Source organism: Choloepus didactylus, chromosome 5 (genome assembly GCF_015220235.1).
Source record: "Choloepus didactylus isolate mChoDid1 chromosome 5, mChoDid1.pri, whole genome shotgun sequence".
Classification (NCBI taxonomy): domain Eukaryota; kingdom Metazoa; phylum Chordata; class Mammalia; order Pilosa; family Megalonychidae; genus Choloepus; species Choloepus didactylus.
In genome coordinates this window covers 64,289,781-64,313,544 of record NC_051311.1, presented here as the reverse complement: position 1 = coordinate 64,313,544, position 23,764 = coordinate 64,289,781, and the positions used below count along the sequence as shown (strand labels likewise).

General features: G+C 42.3%; 1 protein-coding gene and 1 long non-coding RNA gene across 2 annotated transcripts in view; one reads left to right on the top strand and one right to left on the bottom strand.

The window, feature by feature from the left end:
• Positions 1 to 23,764, top strand: part of SND1 (staphylococcal nuclease and tudor domain containing 1) — a 462,700-nt gene that overhangs the window by 315,490 nt on the left and 123,446 nt on the right. The window lies entirely within an intron of this gene.
• On the bottom strand, positions 4,351 to 6,575 carry LOC119534155. Its single transcript, XR_005216972.1, has 3 exons — positions 6,517 to 6,575; positions 5,073 to 5,287; positions 4,351 to 4,775 (listed from the first exon to the last, which is right to left on the bottom strand). It is a non-coding gene; the product is annotated as an uncharacterized LOC119534155 (long non-coding RNA).

Genomic DNA, 23,764 nt, shown 5'->3' with positions numbered 1-23,764 from the left:
TGCAACTTAATGGGTATTTGTGAAGTGGGAGACTCTTTCTCTTGGGACTTTCTAGTTTGATTCTGTCTCCACTGCATACTTGCTTTCAGTTGGGCCCCATTATTGGAAATGGGTAACTTGACCTGAGACTTTTCTGGGGCTATTCTAGCTCTTCACTTTTAAAGATATTCATTATGTTCATGTCAGGAGGTCCTAGATGGTCAGCTTGTAGGAAAGGATTAGCACAATAAAAAGGTTTGGGGAGCATTTTTTTAACATGGCCAAAATCTTTGCAAGCCCACCATGAGAAAGGCAATCTTTGGTAGATAAATTGTGGATGATATATAAATTAATAAAATTACCTCCATTCCTGGGATTATTTTCATCTGGTGGTAGAGACAGTCACATGAACAACTTAAGCAAGGAAAACTAAAATAGAAGTTATTAAAACAATAGACACCATTCCATGAGAGTGCAGAGAAAAGAACAGTTAATTGGGAAATGGAAAAGACTTCCCAGGTGAGATGGCATTTGAGCATCCAAAAAGATCTGGGACATTTTCTTTTGGCTGACTAGGTGTGATTCGTCCAGGCAAATATCAGTAGTTCTCAGGGAAAGTTGCCTAAAAAATAATGGATGGATGCATTGTCATTTTTCTCTTGCTTTTGAATTGGTGTGTATATATCCATCTCAGGTTTCCTGCTATTGAGCTTTCAGTGCTCTGCCCTCAGCTCCCAGTCTCTGCAGGCATACCGTCACCCACTGGTCCTGGGGAGGGAAGTGCAAGCGCGCGATTATAGCCTGATTATCTCCCATCTTTAGATCGTGAATCATACCCAGAATGAGCCTCATCATACTTCTGGGTCATTCAATCTCATGGTTATTTAACGATTTTTTTTTATAGCCACTAGGCATTTTGCTAGGGATATAGGAATGCATAAGATATAGTTCCCGCCTTCAAGCAAAGTAATTGTATGTACTTAAGGTAAAGAATGTATAGACATGATGAAAAAATACCTTTAAAATGAATAGGGGTACGAGAAACATGCCTTCCTGGTCCATAACCGAGAAGTATAGGAAGAAGAGTGGCCAGAAGCCGAGTGGCTGGCTCAGCCCAGGTCAGTGCAGGCCTGAAGTAGCCATTCCATGTGAGGAACCAGCCCCCTTTTAGGAAGGACATCAGCAAACTGCAGGAGGATCAGAGACAGTGACCAGGAAGGTGAGAGACCTAAAAACGCCAGTGCCTGAGGACTAGTAGTAGAATTAAAGGAGAGACTTCCAGGACGACATACCGGAGTGTTCCAGGGTGAAAGAGGATGGGTTGAATTTGTCAGTAGCCATTTCAAGTATTTTTTTTCTCTTTTGATTGAGGCAGAGCAATAAATGAAGTCATCAATAAAAATAAGATTTGTTCAGCATGGTTTAATGGCAGTCACAGACCTTGGGGCTAAAACCCTAGAAAATGAGTCCTTGCTCTCCTACTTCCTAGTTAATTATTTCCGTCAGACTCTTCCTAGTTAATTATTTCCGTCAGACTGGCTTGCTTTATCTTGGTAGGATGCTGGTGACCTGGAGGTGAAGGAGACAGCAAGGCTCATGGGGCAGTGCTGTGCCAGCCTGTCTAGGGGCTCCTGGAACTGAGGAAAAGATAGTCCTAGCAGTGCCCACCTTCTGTCAGTCAGACTCCTGAGGTTGGTACAGCCTCCTAATTGGGGTGTTCAGCTCTCACCATCTCAGTTGGATTTTGTGTGCTCTTCTGGTTTGCTAAAGCTGCCAGAAGTGCAATATACCGGAAATGGATTGGCTTTTATAAAGGAGGTTTATTAGGTCACAAATTTACAGTTCTAAGGCCATGAAAATGCCCAAATTAAGGCATCAAGAGGTAGATACCATCTCTGAGGAAAAGGCTGATGGGGTCTGGAACACCTCTGTCAGCTGGGAAGGCACGTGGCTGGCGTCTGCTGGTCGTTTGCTCCTGCATTGCGTTGATTTCAGCTTCTGATTCCAGTGGCTTTCTCCATAAGCATCTGTGGGTTCTCACTTAGCTTCTCCAGGGCAAAATCTGGGCTTCATATCTTAGCTTAGCATCTCTAAACGTCCTTCTGTATGCATCTCCAAGTGTCTAGGTCTGTTTTGGCTCTGAGGTCTCTTTCTTTCTCTCTCTGAGCTCTTTTAAGGACTTCAGTAAACTAATTAAGGCCTACCTTAAATGGGTGAGGTTACAGCTCAATGGAAATAATCTAATCAAAAAGTCCTACCCACAATAGGTCTGCCCCCACAAGAGTAGATTAAAAGAACAAAATCTTTTACGGGCTACATAACAGATTCAAACCAGCACATGTGCCAAGAAAAGAAAGGTATTGATTTATCTTATTCTGTGATAGGCCCATTGATTGCCTCTGGACAGGTCAAAGGGAGTGAAAAGAAGCCTTTCCTCCTGAATCCTCTGACTCCTGCCTTCCACTAGTGCTTTTATATTCTTACTGCTTTTGAGCTTTAATATATATGAAACAAGGGCAGAATTTTTCTTTGCGTATGCCTTTTGGGCAAGGAGAAAATATCCCAGCCTGGGTTAAGGCCTGTCATATGCAGAGCTAATAAGAGCCAGCAGAGTGGGTACAAAAGGGTCAGCCCTGTGAGCTTTTCCAAACCAACGGTTCCTTTCCACTTCCTTCACCTCCTCTACTTCAAAGTTCTTCTGAGTCTGCTGTGGGTGTGTAGGCTGCCTTCCACTTAGTGGGCACAGGGGAAGGAATGAGAAGCAAACAGAAATCTGGTGGCTTTTCTCTGCTGGAGTGTTTCCAACACGAGCACCTGTCTCTTTGGTTGTGCCCAGATGTCTCTGTTCTAATTCCATTCTTGTGGCTTTCCCAGGAGAATAAATTTCAGTGTGGGTCTTTCAGCTCCATCTTGTCAACCTGTTGGCGTTTCCCTCAAGCCATTTAGTAGTCATGGTGGCAAGCAGCAGAGTCAGGAACTGGGCTACCCACCACCTTCCCCTGCTGTGGTGGGAATGGTATGGAGGTCTCATTTAGCCTGTCTAATAGTAGGAAGTAGCAGGAAAGGGAGTGTAAATATTTTGGTAATTTGAAATTAAAGAGAAATGCTTTGAAATCTGGTAATGGGCAGCCCCAGAGTGAACAATACACAGTGCCTGTAAGACTTAATCCTGGTTGCTATGGGAACCACCTCTCACATCCCCCTTTCAAACAGAGAGTTGACTTGGTTTAAAAAAACATTCAAAATAGTTCCTCATCATTGAAAAAGTGTCCTTACCCCCTCCCCCAAACCTCCAGGTCATTGCTCATCTTAGATTCCTTTCAGAAAGTTTTCCTGAGCCCCTGGCTTTGCCAGCTTGTGTCTGGTGCTTTGTATAAATGGCACTAGCATGGGAATTGGGATACACCAAGGTGTCCAGTTTGGGCATCTGGCCCAAGCACACCTTCCTGTTGACCTTGAGGAGACACCACAGATTTTCACTCAAGATACTGGATAGGAACACTGACCACATAGTACACTTCCTCATACCCCATACCTGGAGGGGTTTGAGAAAGCCCAGAGGAGCTGCTCACAGTTTCAGTGCCATGGGATCAGTCCCAGATTCTGATGCAGGGCTGCCAAGCACAGTCCTTGTAAGAGCAAGAATAATTCACCGAAGTTCCTTTCATATTGGAAGGCATCTGAGACACAACCCCATTCTCGCAGTCATGTTTGTTCATCATTAAAGGCTTTTTCCCATTTATTAAAATCACCCCCTTAATCCAGACCTTCTAAGTTTTGTTTTTTGTTTTCTTAAACCAGTGCTTCATCACCCTTTGCTTATGACCAAAAAAAAAAGTAAGGTCTACTTCTTTCTTCAGTGACCTGTGATTTCTGGACATATGGCTCCCTGCAAGGTTGGCTTATAGGCTTCTAAGTGAGCTCTGGAGAACACTCTCTGTTCAAGCCTTCTGAATTCCCAGTCATATTTCCTTGTTATACTCGGGTTTTACAATAGCATTCCTGCATAAACCCTTGTAACTCCTATGCTTACCTTTACTATATGTAGGAAAATATTTAAATCAACTGGTTACTCTATGCACAGTGGAGAAGTTCCCATTCCCTGCCCTTGTATGCCTCCTTTAATTGAGCTTGTACATCTGCTAGTGATTTTTCTAGGGTTAATTTGGGTGTTTTTATTTTTAAATTGGAACATGGTGTCTGTCTCTTCTCTGTGTGTGTTTTGGATGCAGCCCCTATGCTAGGCATGCGGTTATTAACTCCACTGATATACCAGTTCACTCATTAGCATTTGCATTTTAAATTACAAGCCGGAACAGACGACATTTATGCTATATTTGTACCATTGCCTTCTTCATGAATGATGTCGTATGTGCAGGGAATGCAGAAATAACTCCTCTAAGGCCCTGATGTATTTTAGTCTCTTTTTCAGCAAACTGCTATTTCTTTTTTTTACTCTTGATTCTCATTGTTTGATAGGGAATTATTTTTTATTCTTTTCCAAGTTTAGACCTATTTGTGACTGCTGCTGATTGGGAAGTGCTAAGGACAGACCAACCCATCATACTAAAATAGGCATATTGCGTAGAGTGGCCATCTTTCCCTTCTCACGTGGTGCTCCTTGTCAGCAGCCTGCTTTGATTAGACAGGAGGGAATTTTCTCCTCCATCCTACAGTTTGGTGGGTGGGAAGACATGGTTACAGATACTTGCTCTTGCTTGTATTCTTGCTCACATCCTTCTTTTCTATCGTTGATTAGTCAGTGTTTATTTATTAATGCCTGTTCTTGCTTGGCACTGCAAGGAGAAAGAAAAGAAATAGTGTCTGCCTTCAAGGAGCTTGTTTTTGGCAAGAGGCATCTAGGTTGCACTACAATACAGCATATAATTATTAGATTGTAAAATACCAACTTAGAGGTGGGTTCCTTAAATGAGAATTGCCAGTAATTAAGTCCTCTTGGGAGAGCTATTGCACCTGGCAGATGGTAACTTCAGCACTTAGATCACAAGAACCAAATCAGAAATACCCCATCGTGGATCATGAACCTGTGAATGGAGCCCTCCTAGGGCTTACCCTTGCCCAACTCTGCTTACCTTGTCTTTGGCTGGTTTCTGGCAGCAGGTTAGAGGCAGAAAGCAGAGCTCTGATAGATTGGTCTGCATTCCTGTCATTGTGCTGTTTCTTTGTCATCTCTAATTTTGATTCTCTGAGTTCTGTTTCAGCAACCCTTCCTATTGGTGAATTCTAGCTTTTCAAACATATTGTGAAAAATCCAAGGAAGTCGCACTGGAAATTGCAGAAGTGTGTTCTGGGGAGGAAAACAACAATCCTACAATTGATATAAAGAGGTTTTGTTTTGTTTTTTTATTTCCCTACCTTCTTACTTAAGGTCTTCTCCCATATAGTCTTCATTCTTTTAATTAGTTGTGAGAATAACCAAGACTAGAGTTGCCTTTGAGGCTGATGTTATGTTAATTCAAAACCAGATCCCTTAAAGACATCTTATTGCCACCCAGGGCACTTCATAGAATAACAAAATAATTACATGATATGCGTAATAGCATTCTAAGTCTACTCTCATGTTGACCCACTTAATATAGACCGACCTCACAGTCAACACTGCCATATCACACTCACTCCTTATTCTCTTAGAGAACAGGCCTTCCCGTAGAAACATTGGAATGAGTGCTGGTGGATTAGTGGCACTTGAGCACTTCCAAATTCTTCTTTGGTACAACTCTGTATTTCCTTTGTATTACTTATTCTTGTAATTTTATTACCCTGAAATCTCTACTGAGTTGGAGTTCTCTAAGGAACACAAATATTCTTTGGAGTCAGATTTCCACATGGGGTTCATAGTCACGTAAGGGGCATTGCCCCTCCCACCTCACTTCCTCACCTTAGCTCATTTTCCATGAACGAAAACACTTGTGAAGTTCTTTTTCTTTTTAATATATATATATTTTATTGAGGTTGTTCACAGACCATACCACTATCCAAAGATCCAACATGTACAATCAGTTGCCCATGGTACCATCATACAAGCTGTGCATCCATCACCACAATTTTTTTTTCAATTTTTAGAACATTTTCATTACTCCAGAAGAGAAACAAAGACAAAAAAAAGGAAACTCAAGTCCTCCCATACCCCTAACCATGCCCCTCCTCCATTATTGATTCATAGTTTTGGTATAGTACATTTGTTATTGTTGATGAAAGAATGTTAAAATACTACTAACTGTAGTATATAGTTTGCAATAGGTATATATTTTTTTCCTATATGCCTCTCTATTATTAACTTCTAATTATAGTGTCATACATTTGTTCTAGTTCATGAGAGAGATTTCTAATATTTATATAGTTAATCATGGACATTGTCCACCACAAGATTCACTGTTTCATACATTCCCATCTTTTAACCTCCGGCTTTCCTTCTGGTGACATAGGTGACTCTGAGCTTACCCTTTCCACCACCTTCATGAAGTTCTTTTGACTTGTCGATGGTCAAGACAAAGTTGATAAAGAATTGTAACCTACCTCCTCTATTTCTTCTCTTCCATAGAGATGGTCCCAGTTTCTGGCACACTCAGTGTTTGCCATGCCCTTCTGTGGCTTCCCTCAGCTTCATGCTCCAAACATGGGCCTTTGGACTTCAGTCTTTTCCTCTAGTCTTTAGCTTCTTTTCGTCTCTGTGCCTGCTCTCCAGAAACTAAACTTTGCCCAACAAGGCCGGCCTGGAGAGTGTGGAGGAAATGAGCGGGTCCCTACAGGCCTTGGAGTGGCAAGGCAGAGCAGGAGATAGAGTTGGCTGGTATCACCTGTGCAGACAGGTGAAGGTTCATTGGGGTTGTGTGGCAGCAGGCATCTAGACGGCACTCAGATTTTTCATTCAGTAACATTTATAAATGCTACTTAACCATGCTGATGAAAGCAGTTGAGACAAACAGCTCACTGAAGACCTGAGGAAGCCCAGGGACCGTATTTCGCTTTTTCATTACATTTGTTATCCAGGTGAAGGGCTGATTGCTGCCAGTCACTCCTCATCCTGCTGCGCTGGTGCCCCAGAGGAGGGCGGATGTGGCTTTCCTGCGTTTCCCCAGCTGCCAAGCCATCCCGTCCTCTCGCGGCTCTCTGCGCCTTCCTCCACTATGTTGCTGGCTTCTGACAGAAACCTTGAATTAAGTGGGTTAGGAATAAACTGCTTGAATGCATTTGTGCAGATAGCTTCTCTCACCAGCTATCTGAAGTGCTTTTTGAAATACACGGGAGCCCTTTGTAAGCTGCTTTATAAGCTGTGAAGTCCATTGTTGCCACTCTCTGCAGCCAGCGTGTCTCTAACCTAAGTAATGTCTCCTTGGCTCAGGGCCAGGCCTTGGTATTGGAAGCTCGCGTGAGCAGCAAAGCCGCCCACCAGAGTCACTAGCAGCTGTTGCAGATCGGAGGATTTGCAGAAATTGAGATGGCTGTTCCCAGATATTGGCAATTGCCTGGTGATGAATGACCGAGTCTGTGCGAGGGGGCTCTGTATGCTTTCCTTTGGCCTTTTATTCTCAGCCCTCTATTGTAGCGCCTGCTCAATGGCCCCGTTGTAGAGGAGGGCGGCTGAATGGTGGGGTGAGTGGCCTGCCTCTACCGCCATTCCCTCCCTCAGTTGGCCCAAACTGAAACATTAATAATAGCTCTTTGATCCCCTGAGCTGGCCCCTGGGGCAGGAATTTGGTGGCACATAGCACAGATGCCAAGAGCTAAGAATCCAACCTTGAGAGGGTAGAGCAAATGCTGGTTCGATTACGCCGGTGCTTTAATGCACCCATCTGCACCAGGATACCCACTGAGGCAAGGCCAAAGACACGAAAAGGTCTGTAATAGTCATTCATGGTTAGTGTGTTTATTTCTGACATGATTGCCCAAGAGTGAAAATTTTAAAGGGTGATGCCACTTTATATAATTTATCACATATACCCATACATATTTATATATGCATGTGCTAGAAGCAGCATTACCATGTCATCTTTCTAGAGATAAAACTGAAAAGAAATGGGAATGAACAACTTCTGTTAAGAGGCTTCTACTTTCCCAACTCCACCTCCCACCACAGTACTTTCCATTGTCGGAAAATATCTAGTTTATTTATTTGATTTATTTATTGATTCTTTCCATCACCAGCATATGATATGCTTGAGGGCTGGGACCTTGTCTGTCTTGGCACTGCTGAACCCACTGTGGCGTTGCCTAGAATACGACCTGGCCCAGAGTTCACACTCAATAGATAGTTCTGGAATGAGTGAACGAGCACCGATGTTTCTGGGGTAACAGATTATTTTAAAATTCAGAAAACAAAATAACCCCACTACTACCACAGAGAATGAATGCTAGAGCTGCAGCAGCCCTGGAATCACAAACAGAGCACCAGTCTCGGTGTCTTCTCAGGACACCTGGATTACGGCTTGGGTCTGCCCCCAGAGCCACTTAGCCTTGAACAAGTCACGTAACCTCTCTGGGCCTCAGGTTTTTTCATAGAGTGAGGACAGAGGTTGGACTAGGTTCTCTAGGGTTCGTTCCAGGTCTGAATTTATTAATAATAATAACTGGTACTTAGTATTTAGTATATGATTTGCATTAACTCATTTAATCCTTACCACAAGCCTAGGAGGTGGGTACCATTTTATAGATGAGAAACTGAAGTTTAGAAAGTTAACTTGTCAAATAGATAGAAGAGCACATGCTCTTGGCTCTACCTTATATGCGTATTTTCATACAGAAGGCAGTGCCCTTATTGACACTTAACATATTGTTCCCAAGGTCTTACTGCTCACATTTCTCTAGGTAACATTGGAGCTTTCCAGTCTTCCCTCAGTTCGCTACATCCACCTATGCTTTCTTGCTAGCAAGGAATAAATTTGGCACTGTCTTTCTCCTCAGTGACCAAAAGCAAAGTTTAAAAAAGGGGGCAGTGGTAGTAGCCCTCTTATGAAATATAGTATGGGGAGGGGGGAGTTTTTGGGGGTTTGGATTTCCTTTTTGGCCCCAAAGCTGACACCAATAAGGACACATCTAAGATGAGAGCATGTCTAGGACATGTGATTGTGGAGCAGGGAGCAGGTCAGACCTGTGGGATGGGTTTATGAGCAAGGGCATTTATGGACAATTAAACTTTAGCCCTGAGTAAGCGAAGTCCTAAGCCAGTTATTACTGCTCTGGCATTTCTAACGGGCCCTATGCACCCCTTATAAATTATTCAGCTCCTTTACTAATAAAAGGCCAAGCAATTTGCATGGTCCTGGCGATGCTTAAGTATATAGTTTAAAGAGAGCAAACTTTAAACTATATACTTAAGGGGGACAGAATATTTGCTGAGCACCAAGGGTTCTCTTCTTATTTGGAGATGCAAGAGTTAAACTGTGACTAGCTTTTGAGTAGCAGGCTTTAGAGAGATAATGCATGAAACTGGTGTTGAAAAGTTAACAATATAAGCTAACAAAAGGCTTTCCTCTGAGGAAATGCCTGCTGGGGTTCTCTCCACTGTTGCATCTGATTCAATTTTTACAGAATGTCCTGATTATGGTGATTAAATATCCCAGGGGATTCAACATTTAAGCATCAGAAGTTTTTTTTTGTTTGTTTAATTTTTAAGATTTCTTATAACTTTTTATTTTTATATAATTTGACACTGACAGAAAAGGTGTTAAGAACATTATGAAGATTTTCTGTTTAACCCTTTGTTAAATTGCTAACATATTGCCCCATTTGGTTTACATCGCTCATGTCTATAAGCAGAATAAAATATATATTTTTTCATTCCATACAGAATATACTTAGGTTTATGTGGTCACTATGCTTTTTCCATGGCAGAAACCGCGGTGTTGATACAATTGGGAAGGTACGCTGAGGCGATCAAACATCCTGGCTTTTCTAGGGAAACTCCTGCTTTCAAGTCCTCAGTTCGAATTGCCGGTCAAGGATCAGAGCAGCCAGTCTCTCTATATATCATTCCAGCAGATGTGGGACTGCTGTCAGGCCTAGATATTTCCAGGGATAAGTGAACTTTGGACATAGCACCTAAGTGAAGTAACTTCTAGTGAAATAATTTCCAGTCCTGTCTGGAAGCCACTGGGAATGTGCCCATCCCAGTATATCTGCATATTTTCTGTCTGCAGTTTTGATGCTGCACCCAAAAATGATAGGGGCTCTGTAATCTTACTTCATTGCAGATTTCAGTAAATAATATCAAAACTATTGGTTCATGAATACCTCCAAGCATGTTTGGGTTCTTGATGAACTACACATTTTAGCTGAATTCCAACCTGCTGAAAGCTGTGGGACCCCAAGAAAAGCGGAGGGTTCTCAAGGCTGATGCGTCCCACCATGCCAACTAAAAGCCATGACAACTAGTATCCAAGGACCTTGACTCCTTGTCTCACATTTTGAAAGGAAGACTTTTTTCTTTTCTCTTTAACCTTTGTACACTCTTAATATCATATTTGCTCTTCCCCGTCCACTCTATCTTGTGTCTTTCTGAATTTTCACTAAAATGATTATTATATTGGTATATGTACTTGTCCTCATTGATTATGTCTCTTCCAGCTTCACTAGGCTCTTTTTTCTCACTCATTGGCGAATGGTCTTGATTTTATAAACAGTCAAGAATTGTCACAAGGAGGACACCATCTTTATTAGCATCTGTACCTCTTGATCTCAGCCTTTCGCCACCATTGCTGTCCATGATCTTGTAGAGGAATGCAAGGAGATTGTTTCCAGTAGGTGCTGCAGGAAATACTCAGTATAGCAGAGTTGGGACATTCTAGGGTAATAAAATAGGTAATAGATGAGTTTGAAATATTTTAAAGAAAAGTTGACAATAGAAACTTCTCTGGACAAGTAATGGAAGACCTTATTTCTTATCCTGACTCCACTGCTTATTGGATGACCTTAAGCAAGGCCCACACAGGTGTCTGCCCCATTTCTCTGACTCCTTCTGTACTCTTCTCTTAGGCTCTACCCCCAGATCATTAACTCCAGGTTATTGTGTGACCTTGGATTATATTACGTGCTGGTATCTGGTGTTCTTTTAACCCAACAATGCCTGATCTTATGAACTCCTTCCCCTACTGTTAATTTGAAGTTTGAAAGCAAGTCAGCTGATCAGTAAACTGAGTTGATTGAATTTTCACCCTGACATAAATGTAATCTGTATGAGTAGGAGATGACTGACAGCTTGGAAGGCAGCCTGTGCCTTCCCTCAGTTCATCGGATAAACACTAACTGTGCACTTCTTGGACTTCGGAGCTGTTTTTAAATAGCCTGTGTTCAAAGGTGAGCTGGCCAAGGGCTAATGCTAATGCCATCGATCCAGTTCTTAGAAGAGCAATTAGAGCCCTAATGAGATAAGGACCCTGGGCTTTGGGATGCACCAGAGAGAAGTTAAGAACCTGGGTTGAACCTTCCTACCAGCTGCTTTGGAACAAGCTGCTAGTTTCTGCAGGATCTGGGCCCCTACATAGCCCAACCCTCTTGTTCTTCATTCTCTTCTTGGGTGGGATTAAAGACGCATTGTGCTAAGCATTAACTTTATCTGGGATTTGTTTTTTGTCACAGGCCCATTTTTAAGGCTACAGATTTAAACACATAAGCTAAGAAAGACATAAATTTAAAGTTCTGCTAGAATACTGGCTCGCCTACTTCACACATGCGGTATATTAAGGGTTCACCTTTAGCAACAGCCCAATTAAGTAATTGCCATTACTGCTTCTGTATGGTGTGGGATTGTTAACAGTTGCTATGAGAACCTTAACTTTTGCATTCCCTGACTCATTTTACATGAACAATGCAAATGTGAAGAGCTTTGAAGGGGAGGGATGAGAAGACAGGGATGGCATGTAAGTGAAACCCTCTTCTCTCTTGACTCACTTGGACGGTAAGTTCTCAGTGCTCATTCATTTCTTCCACCTCGGGCCCTCCTTCAAGTTTGTTTTCCCTCAGTCCTTAAGAAGAAAATAAAATAGCTTGACCTTTATTTGCATCAAGCTTAAAAGAAATTCAAGTTCAATACTTAGCATGAAGATTGCCTTTAATGAGCCAAGTTTGGAGGAGGTGGATTTTAATCTCTTAATGTTTGGAAGGAGATGAGATGTACATACACAGACAGAAAGTGAGTGTACAGCTTTAACTACTACATTCAAAACTGAATCACTCTCCCAGCATTTAAAAACAAAACAACTGCCTGGGTTTCTTTTTTTGTTTTTGTTGTTTTGTTTTGGGGGGCAAAAGAGCATCTCATCTGCAGCATGTGCCTATGTGTGGAATCTTGAATTTAAAGAAAAAGGAAAAAAAGCTCAGTAGCTGGGAAGTCATCTTTACTTGTTTTGAACTTTGTCTGAGAAATAAATTCCTGTTCCTGTTCCCCTTCTTCTAGCTCCCTCCCAATTCGAGATTTGGCTCCAGCACAGGGTTAAGTGTGGGTTAGATTCTCTAAAGAAGAAAAGGTGCTTCCCTCAGCCTTTGTCAGCGCTAATCGCCAGCTGTGTTTAATGCTCTTTCCCTAGTTATTTGGTGGGCCTGGTTTTATGCTGAATACAAGATAAAGAGTGCTTATGGGTACCTCCCCCTCCCCTCACTGCACTTGAAAGAAAATTGTAATGCTGGGTCAGAAATTCTTGCTTTGCAGTTTGGAGTTGAAGTTTTAGAGGGACTGTAGTCACCAGGACTCCCATGTGAGCTGGACTGTAGGATTACTTGTTCTTTGGGGCTAAAATGTGTCCTTAGAGTCCTGGGATGTTTCCCCAACATTTCTAGGTGACTCTCCCTGGAAAGTTCATCACTCCCAGTGAGTTCTAGGATAGTGCTCATCATACTTGTTCAGTAGGTTTGGAGTAGGGCCAGAGATTTTGCATTTTTACCAAGTTTCCAGGTATAAGCAATGCTGCTAATCTGTAGATCACACTTTGGAGTAAAAAAGAGTCTAGATTTCCCTCCCTCCCTTCTTTTTCTTTTTTTACCTAGATTTGGGAGTTAGGAAATAGCCGTTTGTTTTAGTTTCCTTGGCCGTTCAAGCAAATACCATGCAATGGGTTGGCTTAAACAACAGGAAATTATTAGCTCACATTTTTAAGGCTAAGAGAAAATCCAAGTCAAGGTGTCATCAAAGTGATGCTTTCTTCTTGAAGACCAGTGTTCTGGGACTGGCTGCCAGTGAGCCTTGGTCCTTGGTTCTTCTGTCACATGGCAATGCTCATGGCAGCCTCTCTTGGCCTGTCTCATCTCTTCCAAGTTCCACTGGATTTCAGCTTCTTGCTTCCCATGGCTTTCTCTCTCCCTCTGTCTGAATTGCACTGTGTTTATGAAGGACTCCAGTAATAGGAGCCCTTTCATCTAGGCCCCTTCCAGTAGACTGTATACTCCCTGAGGTCTTTGTGTTCCTTGTATCTTTTTTACCCCCAGTGCCTATCACAGTCAGTGACACATGGAGGTACTCAATACATAAATGTTGAATAAGTTGAAATTTCTGATTTCCAGAAATTTCTGGAAATTTCTGCACTGTTAGAGCCATGCATTCTTCAGTGGAAAATATGGAATGAGCAAGTTATATATATATTCTTACATACAAGTTTGTTGCATAGCAGTTTGTTTTCTTTGTTTCTATCGGATATCATTTCTAAGAGACTTTGTTCTGTACTCTTATTTGTGACACCAACATGCATTTCTGTGAGTCTCTTGAAAGTACATTCTCCCTTCAGGAACCAAGACTGTGCATAAATAGAGATCATCACTGATTTCCAAAGGGCAGACAACGGCCACAAAGGGTGCAAATTGACAGAACAAGCTCAGGGAACATGAGAAAGCAAACTTCACTGAGAAACTATTAGCTGTAGGCTGAAAATTAAGAACACTTAGCTTTCCTGTATCTTTTCAGACCCCAAGGCCTCATCATCCCCTGGAGATTCCTGGGCAGATCTTTCAGCCACTGAGGAAAGCAGCTGTGTTAGATTTTATGGCTGTTTGCTCCAGCTTTCTTGCTAGTAAGTCATTTTCAACATGACAGCCTACAACAGTCTAGGTTTTTTCTGAAGTTTCTTATCAAAATTGAAAGTGTCACATATCCAATATTTTGAGGCCAGTAATTAACTAGAGCATTTTTACTTACGTAAATGCCTGTAAAACATTTTTTCTTAGTATAATCTTGACCCTTTTCCTTTTGACTGTAGCAAAAGTAGGAAAAACATTCAGTTAGAAGAAAGCATTCTGTGATAACGTGTTTGACACGCTCAAGCATTCCCTCACCCCTCTACTCCTGAAGTCTGCTAATCAGAGCGGTGAGCCACGTGCTGGAATTCTGTCTTCCCTCCAGCTGAACTTTTTCTCCCTCCTCCTTCATCACCCACATGCACTTCTCATTCAGAGATTCATCCTCCAATCCTTTTTGGTTTCAATCTCCTTTTCATCTTTATCCCTCTTAATCTTACTTTTCCTGCCCCATAATTTTTTTTTCTCTCTCTCTCTCTGTTCCCTCTAACAGGAAAGGCAGGAGGAGGACATTTGTTGTGTATGGGCTGTGAATGGCTCACTCACTGTGCTTGGTGCTTTGACATGGATTACTTGTGTAATCTCCCTTAACTCTCACAGTCTGCCCCTTATTTAACTTGTTGTCACAAAGGTACTGGTTGGGCAGTAAAAGCAATATCAAGTAAAAGGGAAAGTCTTCAATGCTTTTGATGAAATACATTTTTACCTCATCTCATCTAGGCATCCTCATCAGTGAATCTATTTCACTTAGATTTGAAGCTATTGGAAAACAAGCCATGTTAATTTTCAGTTATTCAGAGGCTACTTATCCAATTTGGCAATTATCACTTCCTTGTCTGCTCTTTCCTGCTGCTACTCAGCCTTTTCACTGTTCTTGGAACTTCACCGTGGAGAAGGGAGAGAGGAAAGGAAATAAAGTTTCAACAGCAAATGTTGCTACTTTTTCTTTAATTTCATAAGAAGATTATTTTGAGACAATATGTAAAAACTGACAACAGATGGGTTTGGGAAATTGACCTTTTTAAAAAAAATCATTGTATTCTTATTAAAACAGTCAGTGGTTGATTATCACTAGGGCTATCTTATAAGCACCTTCTGATATTCAGGAAATACTTGATGTGGGCAAGGATGGTCTGGCTGATCGATGAAGGCCAGAAAGTACATAGGGTGACTAGGTGAGTACCTCGCAGAACCTGTCTTCCCGTCTTCTTTCCTTCCTTTCCTTCCTTCAGCCAGTCTTTATTGAATATATACTCTGTTCTGAGAATTATAGCACTAAACAAACAAAAGCCCACCTTCATGGAACTAACATTAGGTTTTTGTGTAGAGGTGCTATACTGAAGCTCTTATCTGTGGAAATATGTCTCTCCACTTCTCCCAGAATGCAGAATATAAGCCCCATGAGGGCAGGAGCCTTTGTTATTACCCACTCAGCTAAGATATTCAGTCCCTCCCCCATTTCTGCTTGGTTTCTTCTTATCCGTGATTAAATAATGGCTATGCTGATCTCTTGAAGGAAGGCTTGAAAGAAATTCTGGGGAGATTAATCTTGTCCTTTATTCTCTACTGTCTTCAGCTTTGTCTGTAGCAGCCATCTCTCTTTTCCCCTGGAAACTCAGTCTCCATCCACATGATCACTCTCTAAGAGCTTTGTGTTTGTGTTGGCAGAAGTTAGGGTTTGGAGAGCCATACTTCTTGTGGATTAATTGCCAAAGTAATTATATTGTAAAATAATACACATGATTGATACTTAATATATCCCTCTCCAGGGAGCTAGAGAGCTTCATTGATTTGGAGAGATAAGCCAGTTGCTTGTGCAGAGCTGTGTCTGAAAAGACAAATTGTTGGCTGGACTTAAAGGCAAGGAGCAGGTGATGGGAGGTGGCTAAAATACACCAGCATCATGATGAAGAGTTTTGTACCAAGAAACACTCTACCAGTCACACCTCAAGAAATTGCAGATCTCTAGGAGATGACAGGCGGTGTGTTCTCTTGTTCAGAGTGAGTTTCCCTCACACCTGCAGTGGCAAAGTGCTGGTGGAGACTCTCCTGCCCTGCACTTTGTCGCTTCAGCTGACACGGGTTGGAAGGAAAGTGGATGAGGAACAGCAGCTTTGTAAACCTCTCCCTCTCCTTCCTTGTCGAGCAGGGCACATGCAACCTCTGTGTGTGGGTGATGGCCACGTAAGGAGAATGCCTCTTTTATTTTGGGCCCGTGAGCTTGTGTAATGTGTCTATTTAACTCCCTCCTAAAAGCACTTTTCAGCGCATGAGCAAGTAACGAAGCCCACTAAATCCTGCCTCTTCTGGGCACAGCAGAGTGTTTAAGGTTGTTCCTGCCACTGTGTATTTATGGACAGGGGCTGGAGTTATGACATTTATCTCTGTTGGTTAGGGTACTGATATATATCTGCCTGCATCTCTCATGGAGAGCTATACCTTATCTTGAGAAAGAGAGAGAGATGAGAGCATACCCATAACTCATCGTGCCCAGGCACTGGGACTTCACCCCCTAGCCAGGGGCTGGGGGGCATGTGATACAGAGGAGGGAGTCTCATGGTAAAATTGTCTAGGATTTAAAACAGGAAAGAGAAAAATGCAACTCCTAATAGCTCTCCTTAGGGTGGCATGTTTTGACCTTCCTTTTTGTAACTGTATAGATTCCTTCATAAGAGAAAAGTTGAGTGGTTTCCTTTTCTTTGTTTTTTTTTTGTTTTAAAGAACTACACGTTCACTAAAGAATATTTGGAATGTCCAGAAAGACAAAAAAAAAAAAAATGAGTAATCACTTATGTTTCCATCATGCAGACAAACTCCATCAACATTTTAGTGTTATTTCTTTCCTATTATGTTCTCAACCTATGCCTACTTCCCCCAAGAGCCAGGAAAAACTTGGTTTAGTCTCCAAATATTGTCGAAGGACCTTCATAATGGATTAACTGGTATGTTTCTCTGCTCCTAAAATACAGGACTGGTATAAATTCAAAGATGATGTAAAAATAGAAAGTTGGATGGAGGAAGAGCAGGATAAAAGATAGTCTGAGTTCTGTTGTTATATTGTCCTTGGTACTGGCCCTTGGAATTCATGGGTGATTAAAATTGAGAGCTCCTTTGGAACTTTTGAAACCTGGCCTTTTAGGGACCAACATGCACCCCATTTCTTGGGCATATTGTCAGGGCTCTAAGTGTTTATTGAGTCGGTTCTAATATTCCTTCCAGGACAGGATCCATTCTCCTAGCTAATCTTTCTGCTTCTGTTCTCATGACCCTTCTGGTCTGCCTTCTGTGTACCAGAGGCTTCTTTCTAAAATGCACGTCTGCCCATGTCATTCCCTGCTGAAAACCTGTCAGTGGTTCCTTTACCTTCATAGTAAGGTATCCAAGACCCTTCATGATCTGGGGGCCCTGTTTATCTTTCTAACCTTACCTCCCTGCAGTACTACCACCACCCATCCCCAGACCCCTTTTGAGCAGAGGCACTTGAAGTGTCCAGAACCATCCCTGCTGGCCCCAGGACTTTTATACCTTCTGCTGTTTCAGCTTAGAATAGCCTGGTCCCTTTCCTTCCTCACAACCTCTTCACCCCTAGGAGCTTGGCTTAAGTACTCTCCCATGTGCTCTCAAAGAAACCTGTTTAGCACACTAATTATGCTTGCATGTCTGCCTTTCCCACTAGACTTGTGTTTTCCTTCATCTCTATGTTCCCAATCCTTAGCACAATGGCTGATGTTAGCAGGCTGCAAACCATGTATGCTGAATTATTGGAGCTGTGTACACAGATTGTCATTGGTAATCATCTTCCTGGTCTCTGCTGTGTCTCCTTCCTCTGTCACCTGTGTGTGCTCCTGAAATCCAGAGCCTGGATACCCCACTCACTGTACAGTGGGACTGTGGAGATACTGAAGATGGAAAGATGGATGGATACCTCATCTCTAGGGGCTGTAAGACCTTGTCAGGTGTTGGGGGAGAGGGGGCATGGTATATTTGTTTAATCACATTAAATGGTTAAGGCAATGAGTATCTAAATAAAAGTAAGGATGAGGATACAGAAGGTCTTTGGAAATTCATATAAGAAAGAGATGTGACAGGGTTGGAGTGTTCAGGAGAGGCTCGGTGGAGGACCTGGTCTGCCAACGATTGTTCCTGCCTTCTGCTTGAGTTCCAGGGACAAGAGCAAACCACAATTTGGGACTCATCATCTCCTCATCTTCCCAGGCCTCAGCACTCTAATTCGGGCAGTCTGGTGGCACAGGAGGATGTGCATGCATGCATGCATATATGTATTTTTTGACATCTTCTCCCTGCGTCTCTGTCTCCCTTCCTCATCCCCTTCTATCACACTACATAATTTGTTTATTTCATTATCCTTTTTCCCCTCCTCAAAATATAAAGTCCACTACAGCAGGGCCTTGTCTCTTTCATTTGCTGCCATATTTTTGGGCCTTGGAGCATTGCCTAGTACCTAGTGGACATTTAATCAGTAGTGACCATTTCCTTAAACAAGGAGATCATGAGAGGTCATGTAGAAACCTAGCATTTACCACTCTGTGCTGTTCATTGTTCTGTAGCCAGGGGAATAGCAAATTATTGAAATGTATGATCCTGTGGTTCTTTCCCCAGCTCCCAAAGAAAGTAAGCCCAAGTATGGTTTTGTTTCAAAAGTTTCTTGCCATGTTGTCCCTGCTGCTTCTGAGCCAAGGGAATATAAAGAGGACAGTGTTAGGACCACATCGGCACGGTGTTTGGAACCAGCAAAGTAGGATACACTGTGAAAGCAGCCAGGTTGGTAAGACACTGACTAGTGTCCTCTGCTGCTGAGGTTTTCGGCATCCTGAGTAAAACCTTGCCCTGGTGATACCCGTTCCTTCTGAGGCTCTGGACCTCTGTTTCTGACCACCGTGTTCCTGGGAAAAGCTCTTGTTTCTGTTCTGCTTGGTATGTTACCTTCTAAACAGCACCAAGATTGTGGGGTTTGTCCTTGCCGGTGTTGGCTATACAATAGAAGTTCTGGATCTTCCAGAGCAGAATGTCTCAGAATTCTTAGACTAAGAACTGTATGATAATAATAATGGCTGCCGTTAATTGGGTTGTGATCAGCAAGTATTCACCTGCCTCTTCAGCTGATGCAGGGATCTATGTTGAAGGCTAGGAGACATTGAGAATAAATACCAGAAGGCCCCAGTGTGACCCTGTTGGAGCCCAATGGTATAAGGCCAATGCAGAATCAAGGTTCAGCTCTGCTGTTTGAACTTTCCTCCCCTATCTTTGCTGCCCAGGGATTTAGGATAAATGGTTAACTATTCTGAACTATTTTAGGAAAACAGCAAAATGATCCCCCCTTATACTCCCAGGCCTTTTCTTCATCCCCTTTCTCTCTTTCTTTGAGATCAGTACCTTCTGTATTGCCCTCCCCGCAGAAAAGACTGCAGAGCACTAGAGCCAAGAAATGGCCTGCCTTCCCCGTGGACTGAGTGCCCCTTGATAACCCCCTGTTCCTCCTCATCAGCTTTCTGTGATGAGAGGTTTATTCCCCCTTCTTCTGTAGGCCAGTCAGGGAGATCATGGGAGCTCTGAGAGTTTGGGAATCCCCACATTGCTTAGAGTTGGCACCACCCTATCTCAGGAAGCAGACATATCATAGTCATCGTCATTTGTGCCCAGCATCAACACAAACCTGTTTGTTAGCAGTGTTTTTTCTCCTATTTTGTTTTGCTATCTCCTTGTGCATGATCTGACTATGAACTCTTGCTTTAGGGTCCTCTGGCTTAAAAAGAAAGGGGAAAGAGAGAGGGAGGAGGCCCAAACGAGCTTGACATTAGGTGGAAAAGTTGCATTTTTTTCCTTTTGTTTCACTTGATTTAATCAAGCATAACCTGGGACTCTCAGATGGAAGAAACCCTTTTGGGGCCTGAGCTTCAGCTTGATGGGCACAGCGCTTCTTGTTCTGAAATTTGTGAAGAGAATTATTTGTATAGCCTAGCCTTGATTTTCTTCAGAACTCTTGACCCTCTACCCCATCTTCATTTTCTACCCCTGAATGAGAACTTTATGATACCAGCCAGTATTTATTACGTTATTATTGTTCATCAGTGTTGTGTTACCTCCTTTATAGTAAATTATCTGATTTAATGTGTGCAATGACCCTATGATGCATTTTGCTTTTTATCCTCATTCTACAAGTGAAGAAACTAAGACCAGTTGTCTGTGTAAATGGCACCCCTGGAATAATTTGGGGCACATCTTGCATAGCCATGCATAGTGGTCCTGAAAGGCAGAAGTAGACTAACCACAAACCACTTTACTTTTGAGCATCAGGGTCGGCAGGAATGTTAATAATGGGGTCTGTAAGGCCACAGTTCAGGTACATCATAGATGTTCAAGAGAGTATGTGAAACCACCCGATCAATATAGCACATCTTCTTAAGTTCACAATTTTACCTGAAGATTTTTGGAGGAAAGAATTTACATTACCATAAATAGGTTCAAATTCAATGTTTGTTTAATTTTCAAGATAAAATCCTAGACTCTGCAGAAAATTTGGCTGGCTATAGGCTGCTTCCTGGACTGTGGACACATACCTATTTCACCCCTACGTACATGTCCAGAGCGCGTCCTGCTTCTCAGTGGAGCTCTGCCTGTTCCTTTTTGAAAGGGGCCAAGTGGGTCTTTGTCCGGGTCAGCAGTTGCCTGTCCTGCCTCCCCCCAGGCTACTGCAGAATACATAGAGGAGAGATGCGATGAGTAAACCACTGGACACCATCTTCAAGGTGTTCACTGTGAATACTAGAGTAAACCAGTGACTTCCTTCTCTGGTTTTCCTTCTGCCAATAGGAAATGTGACCTGAGCTGAAATGGGGCATAGGGATGACAGAGAATACACAAGTGCAGACATGCTTGCTGATTGCCACTCTTAACTGCAGTTCTCTGGCAGTGTTAAATTAGCCAATTAATAAATATGAATATCCCATTAGAAACTACATGTGGGGGGGGGCACTTTGTTGTTAAATAGGCTAATTTAACACCACCGTAGAATGGTAGTGATCATAATAGCAGCAGCCCACGGGTTCAGGAGAAGGTGGGATGGTTCCCTTCAGAGCTTCCCCAGACATCGCTGCATGCCCTGTGTCTTTGCCCTGTGAGAAAAACTGGATAAATAATATCCAGACATCAGCTGGCAGCGGCCCCTGGGATTCTGCAGCCTGCTAGCCATATCTATGTGGGTCATGGGGAGACCACTTTGGAGTTTTTCCCTGGCAGACTACATTGCAATTGTTTTTATAAACACATCCCCACATATATAGCTGTCTATTATATATTTATTCATCCCTGGATGCCCTTCTAACAGTGGCTTTTCAGTTCACTCAATATAAAAGCCAGAGCTCTTACTGTGGCCTACGAGTGTGGCTTGTCTCTCCCCATCCCTTTTTTCTTTCTTGATCTCATTTCCATTCTTCTCACTTCATTATCTCGCCTCTTGTCTTGGGACTTTTGCACTCTCTTTTCCCAGATAACCTCGTGACTCAATCCTCCAGCTCCCTCCTTCCTCCCTCTCATCTAGTACGTCTTCTCAGGCAGATGGAGAGGGAAGTAGCAACAGATCTGCTCTCATGGCTGCTGCTGCCCATTCGTCCTCTGAGACTAGGTGGGAAAAGGAGAGGGAACAGCACCTCTGCTTCTTTTACTTTGTCCTTTCCCAGTCCTACATGACAACATCTGGACCAATATCACCATTGCTGGCAGAGATACCCTGTTTCTTTTGACTTTTCCTGGCTCCCATGGGAGTTATGTTATTTTTTCCCTATGTTTTAATTTCTCAAGTTTCTAGGACGGATCCTTGTTATTGATTCCTAGACATATTGAGAGCATAGGCAGGACCTAAGACTCTAGATAGTAAGTTCATTGTATGGGATGACCCAATTAGCATTACTGATCCTTGCTCACTAAATGTCAGTACTAACACACACACACCCCAGTCATTGCAACCAGAAGGGCTCCCACATGTTTTCAAACACCTTTCGGGGTTGATATCACTGCTGGACACATCCAGGAAGCTCGTCAAAGTCCATACCAGATAAACCCAGATAGACCTACACCATGGCATATTATAATCAAACTGTTGAATGCCAACGATAAAGCAAAAATTCTGAAAGCTGCAAGAGGGAAGTAATGTGTCACATACAAGGGATCCTCCATAAGATTAAGTGCTGCTCTCTCATTGGAAACCATGGAGGCAAGACTGCAGTGGGATGACATATGTAAAGTGCTAAAAGGAAAAATTGCCAATTGAGAATTCTATATCCAGCAAAACTACCAGAAATGAGAGAGAGTTTAAGGTATTCCCAGATAAACAAAAGCTGAGGGAGTTTGTCACCACTAGACTGGCCCTACAAGAAATACTAAAGGGAGTTGTGCAGCTTGAAAGGAAAGGACACTGGATAGTTGACTAAGGCCACATGAAATAAAGATCTCTATTGAAGATATTGCTGCTGGTTGAGAACTACTGATCTCTAGTTAGGAAAGGAAAGAAAACGTTTTGGTATAGTCATCTAGAAAAGGGGATGGGGTACAGAAGTTTTGCAAACCCAACAGTGAGGCCCCAGCTGAGGTTAAATAAAGATGAATTAATAAGTCAAATCAGCCTGGTTATATGACTTCCTTGACTCAGCTTTGTTCTTCAGCCCCAGAGGCATCAGTAGCTGAGAAAAATAGACATTAAATCTGCATTCACCATGATTCTTCTTTGTTGATCTGTGAAGAAAAAATGGGCCAGGTAGCCATCTATATTCAGATCTTCTCTGAATTACGTTTTAGGGGGGAGATTAGGACCAGATTCTGAGAGCTTGTGAGGGATTATACCAGTTACTGCATTGTTCCTATGAAATTGAAATGAAAACTCAACTTCAGTGAGATTCATTGCTAGTCTGCCAGCTGCCCAGGAACATCCAGGGTTAGGGGGGATCCCAAAGGAAGTTAGGTCTTGGGAGAAGAGTTTCTAAAGTCAAATATGTCCTTTACTTCCCGGCTTGGAAGGTGTAGGCAGATCCCTGGCAGACAGTGCCCCCCAAACCATAAAAAAAGTCATCCTCTTTCTCCTGGCATCCCTATCCTTTTGGACTATGTAAACTCACATGTGGACCCTCTGTAGATTTTTCCACAACCATAGCTTATTATCTAGATAGTTACTAAATTTGTGGATAATGTAAAATATAAACCTACCTGCTTTACAGAATTAAAGCCTCTTGGTTAATTTAGGTTCATAAAGTTTTAATATATTAACTAAGTTTATTTCTAAAATAATCTTGTTAGAGTCAATCAGTGGCAGATTTTTTTTCACACAGTAATTACAGATTTTTTTTCTTTTTTACAAATGGGATTACCTGATGGTGAGATTCAGATACCTTCTGTTTGAGCTGCTTGAAAAACAAGCTGAAACTTGAGATTAGAAGAAAACTTGGGATGATAGCAAAATAAATAAAATTAAATTCCTTGATTGAGTGTTTGCCACTGTACCAAACACGTGCAAAACGCACTCATTTTCAAGAAAGGAAGAAAGAAAGCAGAACTTAAAACCAAAACAACCAAAATTTGAATACCATTTCTGCCATGTGAAATTGCCTAATCAGCCTCATTTTCTTCTGTTGCTATCATCAGCTTCTGTTTGTTCTGATGCTTCATTTTTAGTATCCTTATGGACTTATGAAAGCAGAAAGATTGGGTTGGAACAAGTTTCTCTACCATTTCCGATGTGTCCATTCTCAACCAAAAT